Source organism: Nicotiana tabacum, chromosome 22 (assembly GCF_000715075.1).
Source record: "Nicotiana tabacum cultivar K326 chromosome 22, ASM71507v2, whole genome shotgun sequence".
Classification (NCBI taxonomy): domain Eukaryota; kingdom Viridiplantae; phylum Streptophyta; class Magnoliopsida; order Solanales; family Solanaceae; genus Nicotiana; species Nicotiana tabacum.
The window spans coordinates 155,315,575-155,332,137 of record NC_134101.1 but is presented as its reverse complement, the minus strand read 5'-3'; the positions used below and the strand labels follow the sequence as shown (position 1 = coordinate 155,332,137).

At 38.1% G+C, this 16,563-nt stretch overlaps 1 long non-coding RNA gene across 1 annotated transcript; it reads right to left on the bottom strand.

The window, feature by feature from the left end:
* Nucleotides 1-345: 345 nt before the first annotated feature.
* LOC142176724 (uncharacterized) lies at nucleotides 346-4,740 on the bottom strand. The gene is made up of 4 exons (XR_012705472.1): nucleotides 4,681-4,740; nucleotides 4,400-4,518; nucleotides 588-653; nucleotides 346-475 (listed from the first exon to the last, which is right to left on the bottom strand). It is a non-coding gene; the product is annotated as an uncharacterized LOC142176724 (long non-coding RNA).
* Nucleotides 4,741-16,563: the final 11,823 nt, after the last annotated feature.

Sequence of the window (16,563 nt, the reverse complement as noted above, 5' to 3'; positions counted from 1 at the left end):
AAAAGCTGGCCAACTGCACAATGCACATTACTGATTACACAACTATATTAAATAACTTAAACACAGTTAAACACTTAACACAGTCCAACAAGTCCAACAACTTAAACACAGTTAAACAAGTTAAACACAGTCCAACAAAAACAGTCTTAACACTTAAACACAGTGCAACTGGCCAACTGCAAGTCTTTAACAGTCTTAACACTTAAACAGTTAAACATAGTGCAACAAAAATAGAGAGGGCATCCCTCAACAAACAGTCTTAATTCTTAAACATGAATTCCAAGAAGACGCGCAAGACAACGCTTAATATGTTTCCTTAAACTAATTGTTCCATTCCTCTTTGGATTAACATTATATACTTGACCACAATGTTTGCACTCTACTTTGCGAACTTCTCCGTTATCTTCTTTCACCACAAAGTATTCCCAAATATCGGAGCGTTGAGCAGTAGCACGGGGCATGATTGCACTTGAACCTAAAAAAAATATAAATCATAAGTTAGAATATTATAGTTTGATGATAATAAAACAAAACTACAAAATATTAAGTATATCATTATCACCAAACAAATAGAGTATTAAACTTACCACTCAAGATGCAAGTTGCAACTATACATCAAACAATGCTAGTAGTGCTTCCATTATTTTCCATATCTAAAGATAATACGACCAAATATGTCATACAAATGAAAAAGCATGATATATTATTTTGAATTAAAATACACACAAAATATTAAAGCTTACCAAGCTCGAGTTCCTCAAGATACTTCAAGTCTTCTTCAACACTAATAGGATTCTTTTCTTCTCTAAACCAATCTTGAACACAAATAAGAGCTCGCACACATTTAGGAATCAATGAACTCCTAAATGAATCAAGAATACGGCCACCAGTGCTAAACGCGCATTCCGACGCCCCACTAGAAATTGGAATTGCCAACACATCACGAGCCAACTCAGAAAGAATAGGAAATCTAGGAGCATGTGTTTTCCACCAACTCAAGATATCAAATTCTTCACTAAAAGGCTCTTGTTCTTCACTAATGTATTTATCCAACTCCGATTTAGCACCCCCACTTCCATTGTCTTCCTTTTGTTTCTTCAAGCTAAGCTTAGTCCTTATTTTTGATGCACTTATAACACTCCGACTAGGTGTATTAGATGTGTTGTTAGATGAAGTAGAACTAGATGGAGATTGAGGACAAGATTCGGTTGAATACTTTTTTAGATACTCTCCAAACAAAGAATTCATATAAGCATACACCTCAGCATTTATTTTCTTCCCTTTTTCCTCCCCAAAAAGTTCTTCAAGTGCTCCCTCAACATATTCAAATTTGTTACGTGGATCCAAGACGGAAGCAATAAAAATCATTTTATTCATCTTTTCAGGCTCACCCCAAAACTTCTTAAACTTTTCTTGCATTTGTTGAGCCATTTTTCTCAAATTCTCATCCTCACTAGCTAAACACATTTTCAAATGACAATAAAGTTCAGATACATCCTCAAAATGAGAATTACAAGTGACATAACGTGAACCTGAAACTTTTTTAGTTAGCTCGTGAAATCTTGCAAGAAACTCTATCACATTCCTCACATTCACCCAATCATCAGATTCAAGAGGACCTGCATTACCACCATCTTCACAAAGATGAGAACATTGATATGCAGAAAATCCATCATCAAAAAGATGCAACTTGTCAAAGGCTTTTTCAAAGTGTTGTGCTGTATCCAACATCAAATAGGTGGAATTCCACCTGGTAGGAACATCCAAACACAACGTTTTGGTAGGGGTGGGCGTTCGGTATTTCGGTTCGGTATGTAAGAATTTCGGTTCGGTATTTCGGTATTCGGTTTATCAATTGTGTATACCAAATACCATACCAAAATATTTTGGTATGGTTTGGTATTTCTTATTTTGGTTCGGTACGGTTTCGGTTTAACAATCAATGAATAATCAATGCTAAGTGCTAACAGTGCACATGCACAATTGAAATTTTTACTCTAAAAGAATATGTTTTCCGATATATAACAGTGCACAACTGCACAATGTGCACATGGCTGAAACAAGAATAACTGTAACATATTATATTCTCTTAATTCTGGCTGAAACCTGAAACCCCTGTAATATGAATCTGTGATAACCAATTCACAATTTCACATGGCTTAAGAATAATTGAAAAGCAAAAGCTGAACAAGACAACAACTTCTTTACAATCTAGCAATCTGCAGTTGCACGCCAGTATACTGTATGTCATATTATACAATATTACAATTGCACAATGCACAATGAATCTGGCCAGTATACTGTAGTTGGCAAAAGCTGGCCAACTGCACAATGCACATTACTGATTACACAACTATATTAAATAACTTAAACACAATTAAACACTTAACACAGTCCAACAAGTCCAACAACTTAAACAAAGTTAAACAAGTTAAACACAGTCCAACAAAAACAGTCTTAACACTTAAACACAGTGCAACTGGCCAACTGCAAGTCTGCAACAGTCTTAACATTTAAACAGTTAAACATAGTGCAACAAAAACAGGTCGGGCATCCCTCAACAAACAGTCTTAATTCTTAAACATGAATTCCAGGAAGACGAACAAGACAACGCTTAATATGCTTCCTTAAACCAATTGTTCCATTCCTCTTTGGATTAACATTATATACTTGACCACAATGTTTGCACTCTACTTTGCGAACTTCCCCTCTATCTTCTTTCACCACAAAGTATTCCCAAATATCGGAGCGTTGAGCAGTAGAACGGGGCATGATTGCACTTGAACCTAAAAAAATATAAATCATAAGTTAGAATATCACAGGAGCATCAAGTTCTTTCAAACCATATTTCACAATTAGATTTAGTATATGAGCCATGCATCTCACATGAAGATGTTTACCACTCATCATATTAGTTTTCCACAAATCTAACTGTTTAGACAATTCTTTGACAGTGACATCATTTGAAGAAGCATTGTCCACTGTAATAGTGAAAACCTTGTCTAATTTCCATTCAAGCAAACAATCCCTAATAGCTTTAGCCATCTCTTCACCCTTATGACTAGTGATAGGGCAAAAATTAAGTATTCTTTTATGCAACTTCCAATCCCTATCAATGAAGTGGGCTGTCAAACACATATAATTTATTCTTTGTAATGAAGTCCAAGTGTCTGTTGTTAGGCAAATTTTTGGTTGTGCTTCTCTAAAAGAACTTCTTAGATTTTGCCTCAATTCACCGTAAACTTCATAACAATTCCTTGTTATTGTTCTACGAGAAGGAAGACGAAATAGTGGTTGAGTTTTTCTCATAAACTTCATAAAGCCTTCATTTTCTACAAAGCTAAATGGTAGTTCATCAGTAACTATCATCTCAATTAAGGCCCTCCTAACCACTTTTTGATCAAATTTCCAAATTGATCCTTCATCATTTTGGCAAGATTGAAAATTTATCTTTGTTTGACTATTATCTTCTGCAATTTTAAGTGGGTATTCTTTGCATCTAAGAAAATGATTCTTCAATCCTGTTGTTCCATTCTTAGATGAATTAGCAGCATAAGCTTGTTTACAATATCGACACCGTACTTTCCCAACCCCATTAACCTCAAATTTATCAAAATGGTTCCAAATGTCAGACCTAGGTTGCATTGCTTTCCTTTTCTTGGAATCTTGAGTATCAATGGTGTTGGTGTTACTATCTACTGTAATAGGTAAACTTTCACAAGAACCTACATCACTTACTTTACTTGTATCTTCCATCTATACAAAATTAAACAAATATAAACATAAATTAAAAATCAACAAATTAACTACCTTGTTATTAGTAATGCTCAGAGAATGTAAATATGAGAGTGCACTTTTAGATTTTAGTTATTTCAAACTAGCTATAAGTAGCTTAAACTACCATGTTTCTGCTATAACGAATTAACAATATCTTTCCAACAGATGCAGCAGCAGTCTAATGTAGCTGCAGCTAAGCAAAAGCTAAAAAGGCTAAAGAAGCCATTAAAAATATCCTTTTCTAGCCATCTATAAATAAATAAAAAATCATGGCCATTACTACTCAAGTGACAAGTCCACACTCCACAATTATTTAAATCTTTCCAAACCAGCAACCATAAGAATGTCACAACAAAGAAGACTAACAGTGAATTCACTCAACTGTCATCATCCTAAAGTGTCTATCACAAGAAAAATGCAAGGAAAGTTCTAAAAATCAGACCTAAACAAAGTAATCATATGGTAAGCCTAACACATAGTCGTGTACTCACAACTGTTATTATACAAGCAAATGAATTAAACAGCATGAACGTGATACAGATGATATTTTCCTACTAAAGGGAAAAGCTCGGAACAGCAGTTCATTCAATCAGTAGTACAACCAAAAGAAAGCGAAACATACCTTTGAAATTGAAATTGAATCGAGCTCGGAATACTGGAATAGGACAGCAGCGTCTTCGACACTTCGTTTGCCCGGAATTTGTGAGGAGTGAGGAATCGAATCGAGCTGGAAATCGCCGCCTATAACCCTAAATTAGTTTGATGCAGAAAATCAGAAATTAAAAAATTTATGTGTCTGAACTCTGAACTCAAAAAGTTCAAAACTTAAAAATATAAAAACTCAGAAAAAACCTCAGAGAGTAGTCGAGTACTGGGATGAGAATGAGATGAGATGAGACTTACAAAAGTAGTGAAGTTAACCGGTGAAGATGAGATGAGACTCGAGCTCGACTGTCTAATGGTCGTAACTCGTAAGTCGTAACTCGTAGACTGATATCCTAATTCCTATTTCTTAAGCAGTCGATTCTCGTCTAGACTCGCAGTCGATTCTCATCTTTTTCTTCTCGATGATATCCTTCCTAAGCAGTAAGCCCTAATGGCTAATGCCCTACTTTGATGAGAAATGAGAATGACTAATTTGATTCTCGACTTGGGTCTTGGCCTCTTGGGTATTAACTGACTTGGGCTTGGGAGTTGGGGGAGTTGGGCCTGGGTGGGACGCCGAAACCGCGGGATGGTATGGGTAATGGGACTATGGGGCATGGGCTATTAAATAGGTAATTGGGCTTAGAACTTAGATATAGTCATATATATTATATAGGTTCACCAAATTTTCGGTATTTCGATTTACCGAAATTGTAAAATTATAATACCGAAAACCGAACCGAAATAGCGAAATATCAAAAATCCAGTACCGAATTAGACAGAAATATCGAAAAAACCGAAACCGAAATACCAAATTAATTTGGTTCGGTTCGGAATTCGGTTTTTCAGATTTTATGCCCACCCCTACATTTTGGTACATTCTACCTTTACATGTGCACAACACTGTTTAAACTTTAAGGTCCTTGCAGGCGAAGATCTCACATACCTCATAATTTTTCTAACACGTGTCACAGAAGCATCATGTTCTTTCAAACCATCTTGCACAATTAGATTTAGTATATGAGCCATGCATCTCACATGAAGATGTTTACCACTCATCATATTAGTTTTCTACATATCTAATTGTTTAGATAATTCTTTGACAGTGACATCATTTGAAGAAGCATTGTCCACAGTAATAGTGAAAACCTTGTCTAATTTCCATTCAAGCAAACAATCCCTAATAGCTTTAGCCATCTCTTCACCCTTATGACTAGTGATAGGGCAAAAATTAAGTATTCTTTTATGCAACTTCCAATCCCTATCAATGAAGTGGGTTGTCAAACACATATAATTTATTCTTTGTAATGAAGTCCAAGTGTCTGTTGTTAGGCAAATTTTTGGTTGTGCTTCTCTAAAAGAACTTCTTAGATTTTGCCTCAATTCACCGTAAACTTCATAACAATTCTTTGTTATTGTTCTACGAGAAGGAAGACGAAATAGTGGTTGAGTTTTTCTCATAAACTTCATAAAGCCTTCATTTTCTACAAAGCTAAATGGTAGTTCATCAGTAACTATCATCTCAATTAAGGCCTTCCTAACCACTTTTTGATCAAATTTCCAAATTGATCATTCATCATTTTGGCAAGATTGAAAATTTATCTTTGTTTGACTATTATCTTCTGCAATTTTAAGTGGGTATTCTTTGCATCTAAGCAAATGATTCTTCAATCCTGTTGTTCCATTCTTAGATGAATTAGTAGCATAAGCTTGTTTACAATATCGACACCGTGCTTTCCCAACCCCATTAACCTCAAATTTATCAAAATGGTTCCAAACGTCAGACCTAGGCTGCATTGCTTTCCTTTTCTTGGAATCTTGAGTATCAATGGTGTTGGTGTTACTATCTACCGTAATAGGTAAACTTTTACTAGAACCAACATCACTTACTTTACTTGTATCTTCCATCTATACAAAATTAAACAAATATAAACATAAATTAAAAATCAACGAATAACTACCTTGCTATTAGTAATGCTGAGAGAATGTAAATATGAGAGTGCACTTTTAGATTTTAGTTATTTCAAACTAGCTATAAGTAGCTTAAACTACCATGTTTCTGCTATAACGAATTAACAATATCTTTCCAACAGATGCAGCAGCAGTCTAATGTAACTGCAGCTAAGCAAAAGCTAAAAAAGCTAAAGAAGACATTAACAATATTCTTTTCTAGCCATCTATAAATAAATAAAAAACCATGGCCATTACGACTCAAGTGACAAGTCCACACTCCACAATTATTTAAATCTTTCCAAACCAGCAACCATAAGAATGTCACAACAAAGAAGACTAACAGTGAATTCACTCAACTGTCATCATCCTAAAGTGTCTATCACAAGAAAAATGCAAGGAAAGTTCTAAAAATCAGACCTAAACAAAGTAATCATATGGTAAGTGTCACACCTCCTTTTTCCGCACCCGAGAGGGTACAAGGGAGTTTTTCCAATTAAAGGACAATCGAAAGGGGATTTATTTGTTTATTTCAGAGTCGCCACTTGGGAGATTTAGGGTGTCCCAAGTCACCAATTTTAATCCCGAATCGAGGAAAAGAATGACTCCATATTATAGTCTACGTACCAGAAATCCGGATAAGGAATTCTGTTAACCCGGGAGAAGGTGTTAGGCATTCCCGAGTTTCGTGGTTCTAGCACGGTCGCTCAACTGTTATATTCGGCTTGATTATCTGATTTTATACAAATATGAACTTATGTGCAAATTTTATCTTTTAACCGCTTTATTATTATTGTTTTTAAAAGAAATGTGAACATCGCTTAAAACACGTCTTTGGACTGCGTCACATGAAATGCACCCACAATCCGGAACACGTTTTATTTGATGTTTTGGGATTTGGATACGGGCCGCATGAAATGCACACCCAGGCTTAAGAAAGTAAAATATTAAACACGCGCCTAAAGAGACTATCGCGTTATTATTTTGGGAAGACCGTGAAATTCGCTAAACGGTCCTTCCGAATTCTAATTAAACCATACATTTTGTGAGGGCCACGCAATCTATACGTTTTATTTGGTGAGACTCGTCTCATTTTTATTTTAAAGGATAAACCTACAATGACTATATTTTCTATTAAGTTCGTCTCTAAAATAAAAGAAAATCTCTTAATTATTTACATGCTGAAAAACGTAACTTATTAGTTATTAGTTTGCGGCTAATGCGAATGGAAAATTGCGATCGAGTTTGTACAAAGAAAAACTGCTTTCATTTTATATTCTGTTATTCAATAATACTAACATGAGATTGACCATAATATCAATACAGATTAATTATTCTTCGATTTACTTAAAGTAACATTATTAGATGAAGAAAGTATACATATGCAACCTCATTATTCATTAATCATTCAACTACATCTTTATACGAAGAAAGAAAAATTATATTCAACCACAAATCTAAACAGGAGGAATTCAACAGGAACAAAGCCTGATTAATATTTCATTTTTGCTTCAAGCCGAGATTGTACAAATGTGTACCTGGAAAAAGCAGTACAAGAACAAAAGAAGTAGGAGTCAGCAGCAGTAATAACACGGCAACAGCAGGTTCAGCAACACCGCAAAACCAGTAACAACCAGTAGAATAACCCAGCAACGGATTGAAAAATCAGCAATGCCAAAGTGCAATCACAATCAAAGCAGAGAAGAGAAAAGATACGAGATGCAGTAGTTTCTGACTTTTGAATAACACTCGAAGAAAAGCAAACAGAATTGTTCGAGTGAAAGTTCAAATTGTCTTTCTCTTTTACTCTCAAAAACTCTCTCAAGTATAAAAGTATGTCAACTCTCAAGTGTAAAAAAATCTGTCAACTCTTCAAGTCTCTCTTAATGTTTAAGTTCTCTAAACTCTCTTTTCAGTCAATGTTTTCTTCTTTTTCTCCTTTTTTCTAAAATGTCAAGAATGACTCTATATATATAGCAAGACAAGTCTTCAATTCCCAACCCCAAATTATTCCCCCAATGGCATGCTTTGTCCCACTACTTAATGTTTTCTTTATTTTAAGCTTTGTCCCCCATGCTTACATTAAATAAATATCACATTCCCAACCCATTACAATATGTCCCCCATGCCTACATTAAACAAGTACAAGATTCCTCCCAATATGTTTTGTCTTGTCCCCCATTATATTAAACAAGTACATCAAAAACCTCACCCCATTATATTTTGTCCCCCATGCTTAACATAAAGAATCAAAATAATGTTCAATTATCAAACTACCCCTCCGACCTTATTGCAATTACAAATCTACCCCTGAATGAAATGCAATTTACCAAATTACCCCCATCAGCTCTAAACACTCAATTAATCATAACTTGACCAAAATATAATCAAGATGACCAATTTTTCAACAATCTTCAACAATAATTATATGAACACGATGAACAACACAACTCAAAATTAATGGAATGAATTAACCATATCGGGAACCAATCCTAGTTAATTTAGACCATGAATGTATGAGCAAAGATACAACAATACAAACAACAATATGCATGATTCAAGTTAAATCAACAAATCACCAACAAACATAAACTCACATTAAATCACTGAATTTAAGCATGAACTTCAAACAAAGATGAACATGAATTAAATCTGTTTTTAAGCAACAAACATGACGGATTCACATGACTCAAACAACATCAATAATTTCTGGAAAATACATAACACATGAAACAAATTGAAGAAGTAATTAATTAAATTTCAATTTGAATCTAACAAACATTAAACTAACAAATATTTATCTAAACAATAATACAAACATGAAATAAACATGAAAAACAACTAATTAACTTCCATTTGAAATCTGAAAATTAATTTAACAAAACATATGAACAAAGTAAAAATTAATTCAAACGATAAACAAAACAAACATTTGTTGATTTTAGATTCGAAAATATCAAAACAAAATACGGACAAAATAAAACTCAAAAATCTACTAACCGGACTGACATGAAATATGTATGGACTGACTCGACGAACCTCGACCAAAGCTCGACCACACGACGATGAACGAACTTAAGAAGCTATATCTGCAGTTGACAACTGAATCCACGCCGAAGCTATATCGGCAGTTGGCGCGACAGAAGTGAAGCAGCAAAGGCAGCTGGTTGACGACGTCCATGGCGGAACGGGCAGTAGTCATGAGGGCTAGTGGTCGACGCCGCATCAATGGAGGTTCGTTCAGTTGTTCGCGCGAAGACGAAGCAGTCTCGACCAAACGAAGCAGTCTCGACATGAAATATCTAAACATTTGCTCAAGCTGAAGAAGATGAAGTGAAAGCAGAAGCGCGGCAGCAACCAACGGCGAAGAACACCGCAGCAGCAGCCCGCTGCGCGTTTGGAACGGGAAGACGAAGCAGTAGCTGCTGAAACAGTGGCGTTTGCCGGAGCAGTAGCAGCGATGAGCTCCGATGAAGCTGGAACGAGGTCGGGGGCAGCTGGGTCTGTTTGGACGTGATGGTGGTTGACGACGACGACGCAGCAGTGGCGACCATGGACGTCGAGCTCAAGCTTGAGCTCGGCGAAGACGCAGCAGTCGCGGGGTTTACTTGGACGTGAGGGAGGTGGAGCTTGTGTGTGGTTGATGTGTGTGCGTGTGTTGTCGATAGGGAGGCAGCCATGGGAGCTGCTCGTGTGGAAGGGGAGGTAGCCATGGATGGCTTGGGGTGTTTGGTATTTTGGAGAAGAAGAAACCAAAAATGGGGGCGGATGGTTTAGGTCTTTTTTTTAGGGTTTTTTGTTCTTTTTGTTTTTTCTTTTGTTTTGTGTCTTTGAAATGCAAGATAGGGGTATTGGGTTATGGATTGGGTTAATGGGGCGGACCGGGTCGACCCATGTGGAGATGGACTGGGTCATGGAGAAGGTTGGACAATTATTTGGGCCTATGGTTTGAAAATTGAAGAAGTGGCTCAATCCGATTTTTCTTTGTATTTTTTGTTCTCTTTTCTTCTTTTATTTTCTAAAACTAAATTATAAAAATACTTAAATTATTATTAAGAACTAAATTAAGTTATAAAAGCACAAATTAACTACCAATAACAATTAACGCACAATTAAGTAATAATTAAGCATAAAATTGTTCATTTGGACATTAAATGCTAAAAATGCAAAAGCTGCCTATTTTTGTAATTTTTAATTTTTGTAAAACTAATTTAATTACTAAAAATTATAGAATTAAATCCTACATGCAAATACGACATATTTTTGTATTTTTTATTAATTTAGCAAATAAACAAACACAGACAAATACAAATAATTATCTAAAAATGTCACAAAAATACTCAAAATTGCACACCAAGGAAAATCATTTGATTTTGAATTTTTTGGGAGTAATTCTCATATAGGGTAAAAATCACGTGCTTACAGCTTCCCCTCTTTGCCCGAAGACACGAAGGGTTTTCGCGCAAAGATAAAGCGAGCGATTTTTGCCCATCCGAGTACTCCGTGTAAAGCATTTTTTGAAAAAGATTTAACCGAACCTTTGCTTCAAAGGTTTCCTACATATCCCTGGCTAGAGGGGAATCAGGTTAATGTAGTTCGGGAAGTTTTGGTAGCTGGGACTACCGTGGGACTGCGATGTTACTGATGTTGCATGTTGTTATCACTGCTTACCGATCTCCTTGTTACACCGTGCTTAAAAGAAAACAAGAAGCTAGGCTAGATTGAAATTTGTTCTTGTTGCCTTGCTTTCTTGTCGGCTTGTGTTTCCTCCCTTGCTTTTCTTCCGTGAATTTGGGAATGATACTGGCCCTTTGCTTTTCTGAATACCAGTTTTCATCATTTTGCTCGGTCCGCTAGGGACATGGCTTTCTTCATTAAGCTTTTCGGCGGTTTCTTTGGTGGGTACGGCTCTCTTCATCAGACTTGTTATGTTGGGCATGATTTAATGTTCACCAGCTGCTTCTTTCAAGACGCGTCTTTTCTTCCTTTTGACTCATGCGCCTGAATTTGTGCTGGGACCTCTTGTTGCAACCTTCTGTTTCCCGGTGCTGGGGATTTTATTGTTTACCGCAGGGGATTTCTGTTGTAACCTTCTACCTTCCGGTGGGGTTACTGATTTCAAAATCTGAAATATAAGACTAAAAAGTATTCCTCTTGTTATACAGGTGAGCGCCTGAATGCAAAAAAAATATGAAATGTATGCCCGCATTATACTGGTGGGCGACCTAGAATATGAAATAAAAGACAGAAATGTGTTCTCGCATTATACTGGTGGGCGACCTAGAACATGAAATGTATTCCCGCATTATACTGGTGGGCGACCTAGAACAAAATGTATTCCCTGCATTATACTGGTGGGCGACCTAGAACATGAAATGTATTCCCGCATTATACTGGTGGGTGACCTAGAACATGAAAGTATTCCCGCATTTTACTGGTGGGCGACCTAGAACATGAATGTATTCCCGCATTTTACTGGTGGGCGACCTAGAACAGAAAGTATTCCCGCATTTTACTGGTGGGCGACCTAGAACAGAAAGTATTCCCGCATTTTACTGGTGGGCGACCTAGAACAGAATGTATTCCCGCATTTTACTGGTGGGCGACCTAGAACATGAATGTATTCCCGCATTTTACTGGTGGGCGACCTAGAACAGAAAGTATTCCCGCATTTTACTGGTGGGCGACCTAGAACATGAATGTATTCCCGCATTTTACTGGTGGGCGACCTAGAACAGAATGTATTCCCGCATTTTACTGGTGGGCGACCTAGAACAGCATGTATTCCCGCATTTTACTGGTGGGCGACCTAGAACAGAATGTATTCCCGCATTTTACTGGTGGGCGACCTAGAACATAAAGTATTCTCGCATTTTACTGGTGGGCGACCTAGAACAGAATGTATTCCCGCATTTTACTGGTGGGCGACCTAGAACAGAATGTATTCCCGCATTTTACAGGTGGGCGACCTAGAACATAAAGTATTCTCGCATTTTACTTGTGGGAGACCTAGAACACGAATGTATTCCCGCATTATACTGTGGGCGACCTAGAACAGAATGTATTCCCGCATTTTACTGGTGGGCGACCTAGAACAGAAAGTATTCCCGCATTTTACTAGTGGGCGACCTAGAACAGAAAGTATTCCCGCATTTTACTGGTGGGCGACCTAGAACAGAATGTATTCCCGCATTATACTGGTGGGCGACCTAGAACAGAATGTATTCCCGCATTTTACTGGTGGGCGACCTAGAACAGCATGTATTCCCGCATTTTACTGGTGGGCGACCTAGAACAGAATGTATTCCAACATTTTACTGGTGGGCGACCTAGAACATAAAGTATTCCCGCGTTTTACTGGTGGGCGACCTAGAACAGAATGTATTCCCGCATTTTACTAGTGGGCGACCTAGAACAGAATGTATTCCCGCATTTTACTGGTGGGCGACCTAGAACATAAAATATTCCCGCATTTTACTGGTGGGCGACCTAGAACGAATGTATTACCGCATTTTACTGGTGGGCGACTTAGAACATAAAGTATTCCCACATTTTACTGGTGGGCGACCTAGAACAGAATGTATTCCCGCATTTTACTGGTGGGCGACCTAGAACAGAATGTATTCCCGCATTTTACTGTTGGGCGACCTAGAACATAAAGTATTCCCGCATTTTACTGGTGGGCGACCTAGAACATGAATGTATTCCCGCATTTTACTGGTGGGCGACCTAGAACAGAAAGTATTCCCGCATTTTACTGGTGGGCGACCTAGAACAGAAAGTATTCCCGCATTTTACTGGTGGGCGACCTAGAACAGAATGTATTCCCGCATTTTACTGGTGGGCGACCTAGAACAGAAAGTATTCCCGCATTTTACTGGTGGGCGACCTAGAACAGAAAGTATTCCCGCATTTTACTGGTGGGCGACCTAGAACAGAATGTATTCCCGCATTTTACTGGTGGGCGACCTAGAACAAAAATGAAAAGACAGAAATGTATTCCTATGGGTAAAAGTAAACTTAGGAGGAAATGCGTCTGCTATGGGTAAAACTAAACTTAGGAGGAAATGCATCTCCTATGGGTAAAAGTAAAATTCGGCGGAAAAGCGTCTCCTATGGGTAAAACTAAACTTAGGAGGAAATGCATCTCCTATGGGTAAAACTAAACTTAGGAGAAAATGCGTCTCCTATGGGTAAAACTAAACTTAGGAGGAAATGCATCTCCTATGGGTAAAACTAAACTTAGGAGGAAATGCGTCTCCTATGGGTAAAAGTAAACTTAGGAGGAAATGCATCTCCTATGGGTTAAATGAACTTAGGAAGTGTTTCTCCTATCGGTAAAACTAAACTTTGGAAGTGCGTCTCCTATCAATGAAATCTTTAACTTAGGAAGTGCGTCTCCTATGCGTGAAATCTTAATTCAGGAAGTGCGTCTCCGCTGGGTAAAATAAACTTAGGAAATGCGTCTCCTATGGGTAAAACTTAGGAAGTGCGTCTCCTATTGGCAAAACTTGACCTAGGAAGTGCGTCTCCTATTGGTAAAGGCGCGGAATGTATTCCCTTGTTATACAGGTGGGCGCCTAAAATATGAAATAGACAGACAAAAAAGTATTCCTCTCGTTATTCAGGTGGGCGCCTGTCAAGAAATTTAGAGACTGAAATGTATTCCTCTCGTTATACAGGTGGGCGCGTGGCTTCAACAACAACTTTTAAAATAAAATCCTCCTCTCGTTATACAGGTGGGCGCCTGGCTTCAACAACAACTTTTAAAATAAAATCCTATTTGAGGGCGGATGAACCCGACGTATCCTATTTGAGGGCGGATGAACCCGACATATCCTATTCGAGGGCGGATGAACCCGACATATCCTATTCGAGGGCGGATGAACCCGACATATCCTATTCGAGGGCGGATGAACCCGACATATCCTATTCGAGGGCGAATGAACCCGACATATCCTATTCGAGGGCGGATGAACCCGACATATCCTATTCGAGGGCGGATGAACCCGACATATCCTATTCGAGGGCGGATGAACCCGACATATCCTATTCGAGGGCGGATGAACCCGACATATCCTATTCAAGGGCGGATGAACCCGACATATCCTATTCGAGGGCGGATGAACCCGACATATCCTATTCGAGGGCGGATGAACCCGACATATCCTTAAAACTTAAAAATTTCTTACCTCAAATACTTGCTGGGGATTATTTTGCTTGGGATGAATTTTCCCTTTCTACCTTCCCCATTATGGGTTGTCCAACCCTCTTGAAACTTGGTCGAAAATCCGTCGAAGATGCTTCTACATCTCGATGATCCGCTGGGGATAACTCTGCTGAAGATAACTCTGCTGAGTAAATATGTTATCTTACTCCTTCCAGAACTACGTCCTTTTGAGTAGGATGTTTCATTCCCCTGTAAACTACTTCCACTTTTTATTTTTTATTTTATTTTTTATTTTATTTTTTATTTTTTATTTTATTTTTTTATTATTATTAGCTTCTTCCTTTGAAGACTAACTCCCTTGAGACTCGTTTTATCTTTCCCCGAAAGGAACCGCTGAGGATACCGATTTTCACCAAACTTGTGTTGGACTCCTCGAAACTGCTAGGGATAACACTGTCGGGGAATTATTTACTTACCTGTTGGGGGTAAAATGTTATCAGCTGGGGATAACGCTGTCGAGGATAACACTGCCGGGGGATTTTGATTCCTTCAGAACTAGTGCTTCACTCTTCGGAAGGCTGTTGGGAATGATGCTGGCCTCTTGCTTTTTCTGAGCTCAAGTTTCATCCCTTTGCTGGGGAACAACTTCCTCCATTGAAACTTATTATGCTGGGGGCAACACTGGTTCTAAGACCACTTCCCTTGAGACTAGCGTTATCTTTATTCTTCCCCGAATGGGTACCTGACTTCCAGAAAATTTTCTAAATGGAATGAAAATTTTCTGCCCCAGTTTGATAATATCCCTTGTGCATGCATTTCTGGCATCAATGCCATTTCCTTTACCTGTTTCAAATCAAACAAAATTTGTTGGTTTAAAACGCGGTGGTTGGTTGTGATACTCCTACTGGGATGGTTTTCCCTTTCTCCTTCCTTGCTCTGCGCTCCACAACTTGTTGGGGATGATATTATTTGCTGGGGATAATCCCTTTCTGCTGGGGCTATCCCTCTTCTTTTGTGGCATAGCTCGGAAACTGGCATTTCCCCGACCTTTTAGTCTAGTATGGATTTCGCCAAATCATGCTCACTGCTCTCCTTGCTCTGTTCATGGGCCTTGGCCTTGAGGTTTATAACCTTGGTTTTGGCAAGGATATCCCTCTTGACACTCGTCAATCCTTTGGTTAATTCACTTTTGTCGGGGATATTTTTATTGATACTGGCCTCGCGCTTGTTCCTTACTGACTTAGAGCATTTGGATGTTCTAATCAGATTCGGTCTTGTATAATTGGAAAGCTGATGGCATATTTTGAAGTCAATTCACACTTGTTCTGACCAGACAGACTCTATTGGGGAGTTTTTCTATGAAAGGAAAAAGATAAAAGGGAACAGAATAAAAGGACAAAGGAAAAAGATGACTCTTTAACAAAAGAAACTATAAATAAAAACCTATCAAATGCAGATACCGACTCTAATGGTCATGACATGCATATGTGGCCTATCCTCCGCCGTCAATCATCTTTCAAGATCTTCAATTGGCAATTCCCCATCTGATTCTCAATCCTATTCGACTTGTAGAGCCCGAAGGGTTTTCACTATCAAGTCTCTCTCATTTTTGGTTTGTCTCTTAGCTTTCATCGCCTTATGGTGCCTGTGAAGGTTTTCACCGATAAGACTCTCTCATTTGTATCACTTTCCAGCTGGGGATTTGGAGTGTCGCCGGTATGACTCTTTCTGTCGCAGATTAGAGTCCTTTCTGCTGTGGAACAGAATGTTATGCTCACCGGTGAGACTCTCATTTGTCTGACTTGGCATCTTTTGAAGACTGATCAGAAGGTCTTTCTTTGGACCGTAATGTGGGTTTTGGGTAGGCTAGAAAGAAAGGGTATTAAAGGCTCAAAAATGCATCGATTTTGGGTTATTAATTACAACCTTCGGAATTAGATTTATTTACAACAAACGCAACCTTTGCCCCAATTTCTTGCTTGGGGATATCTTAATTGATCATTTCATTTTTCAAAACCATG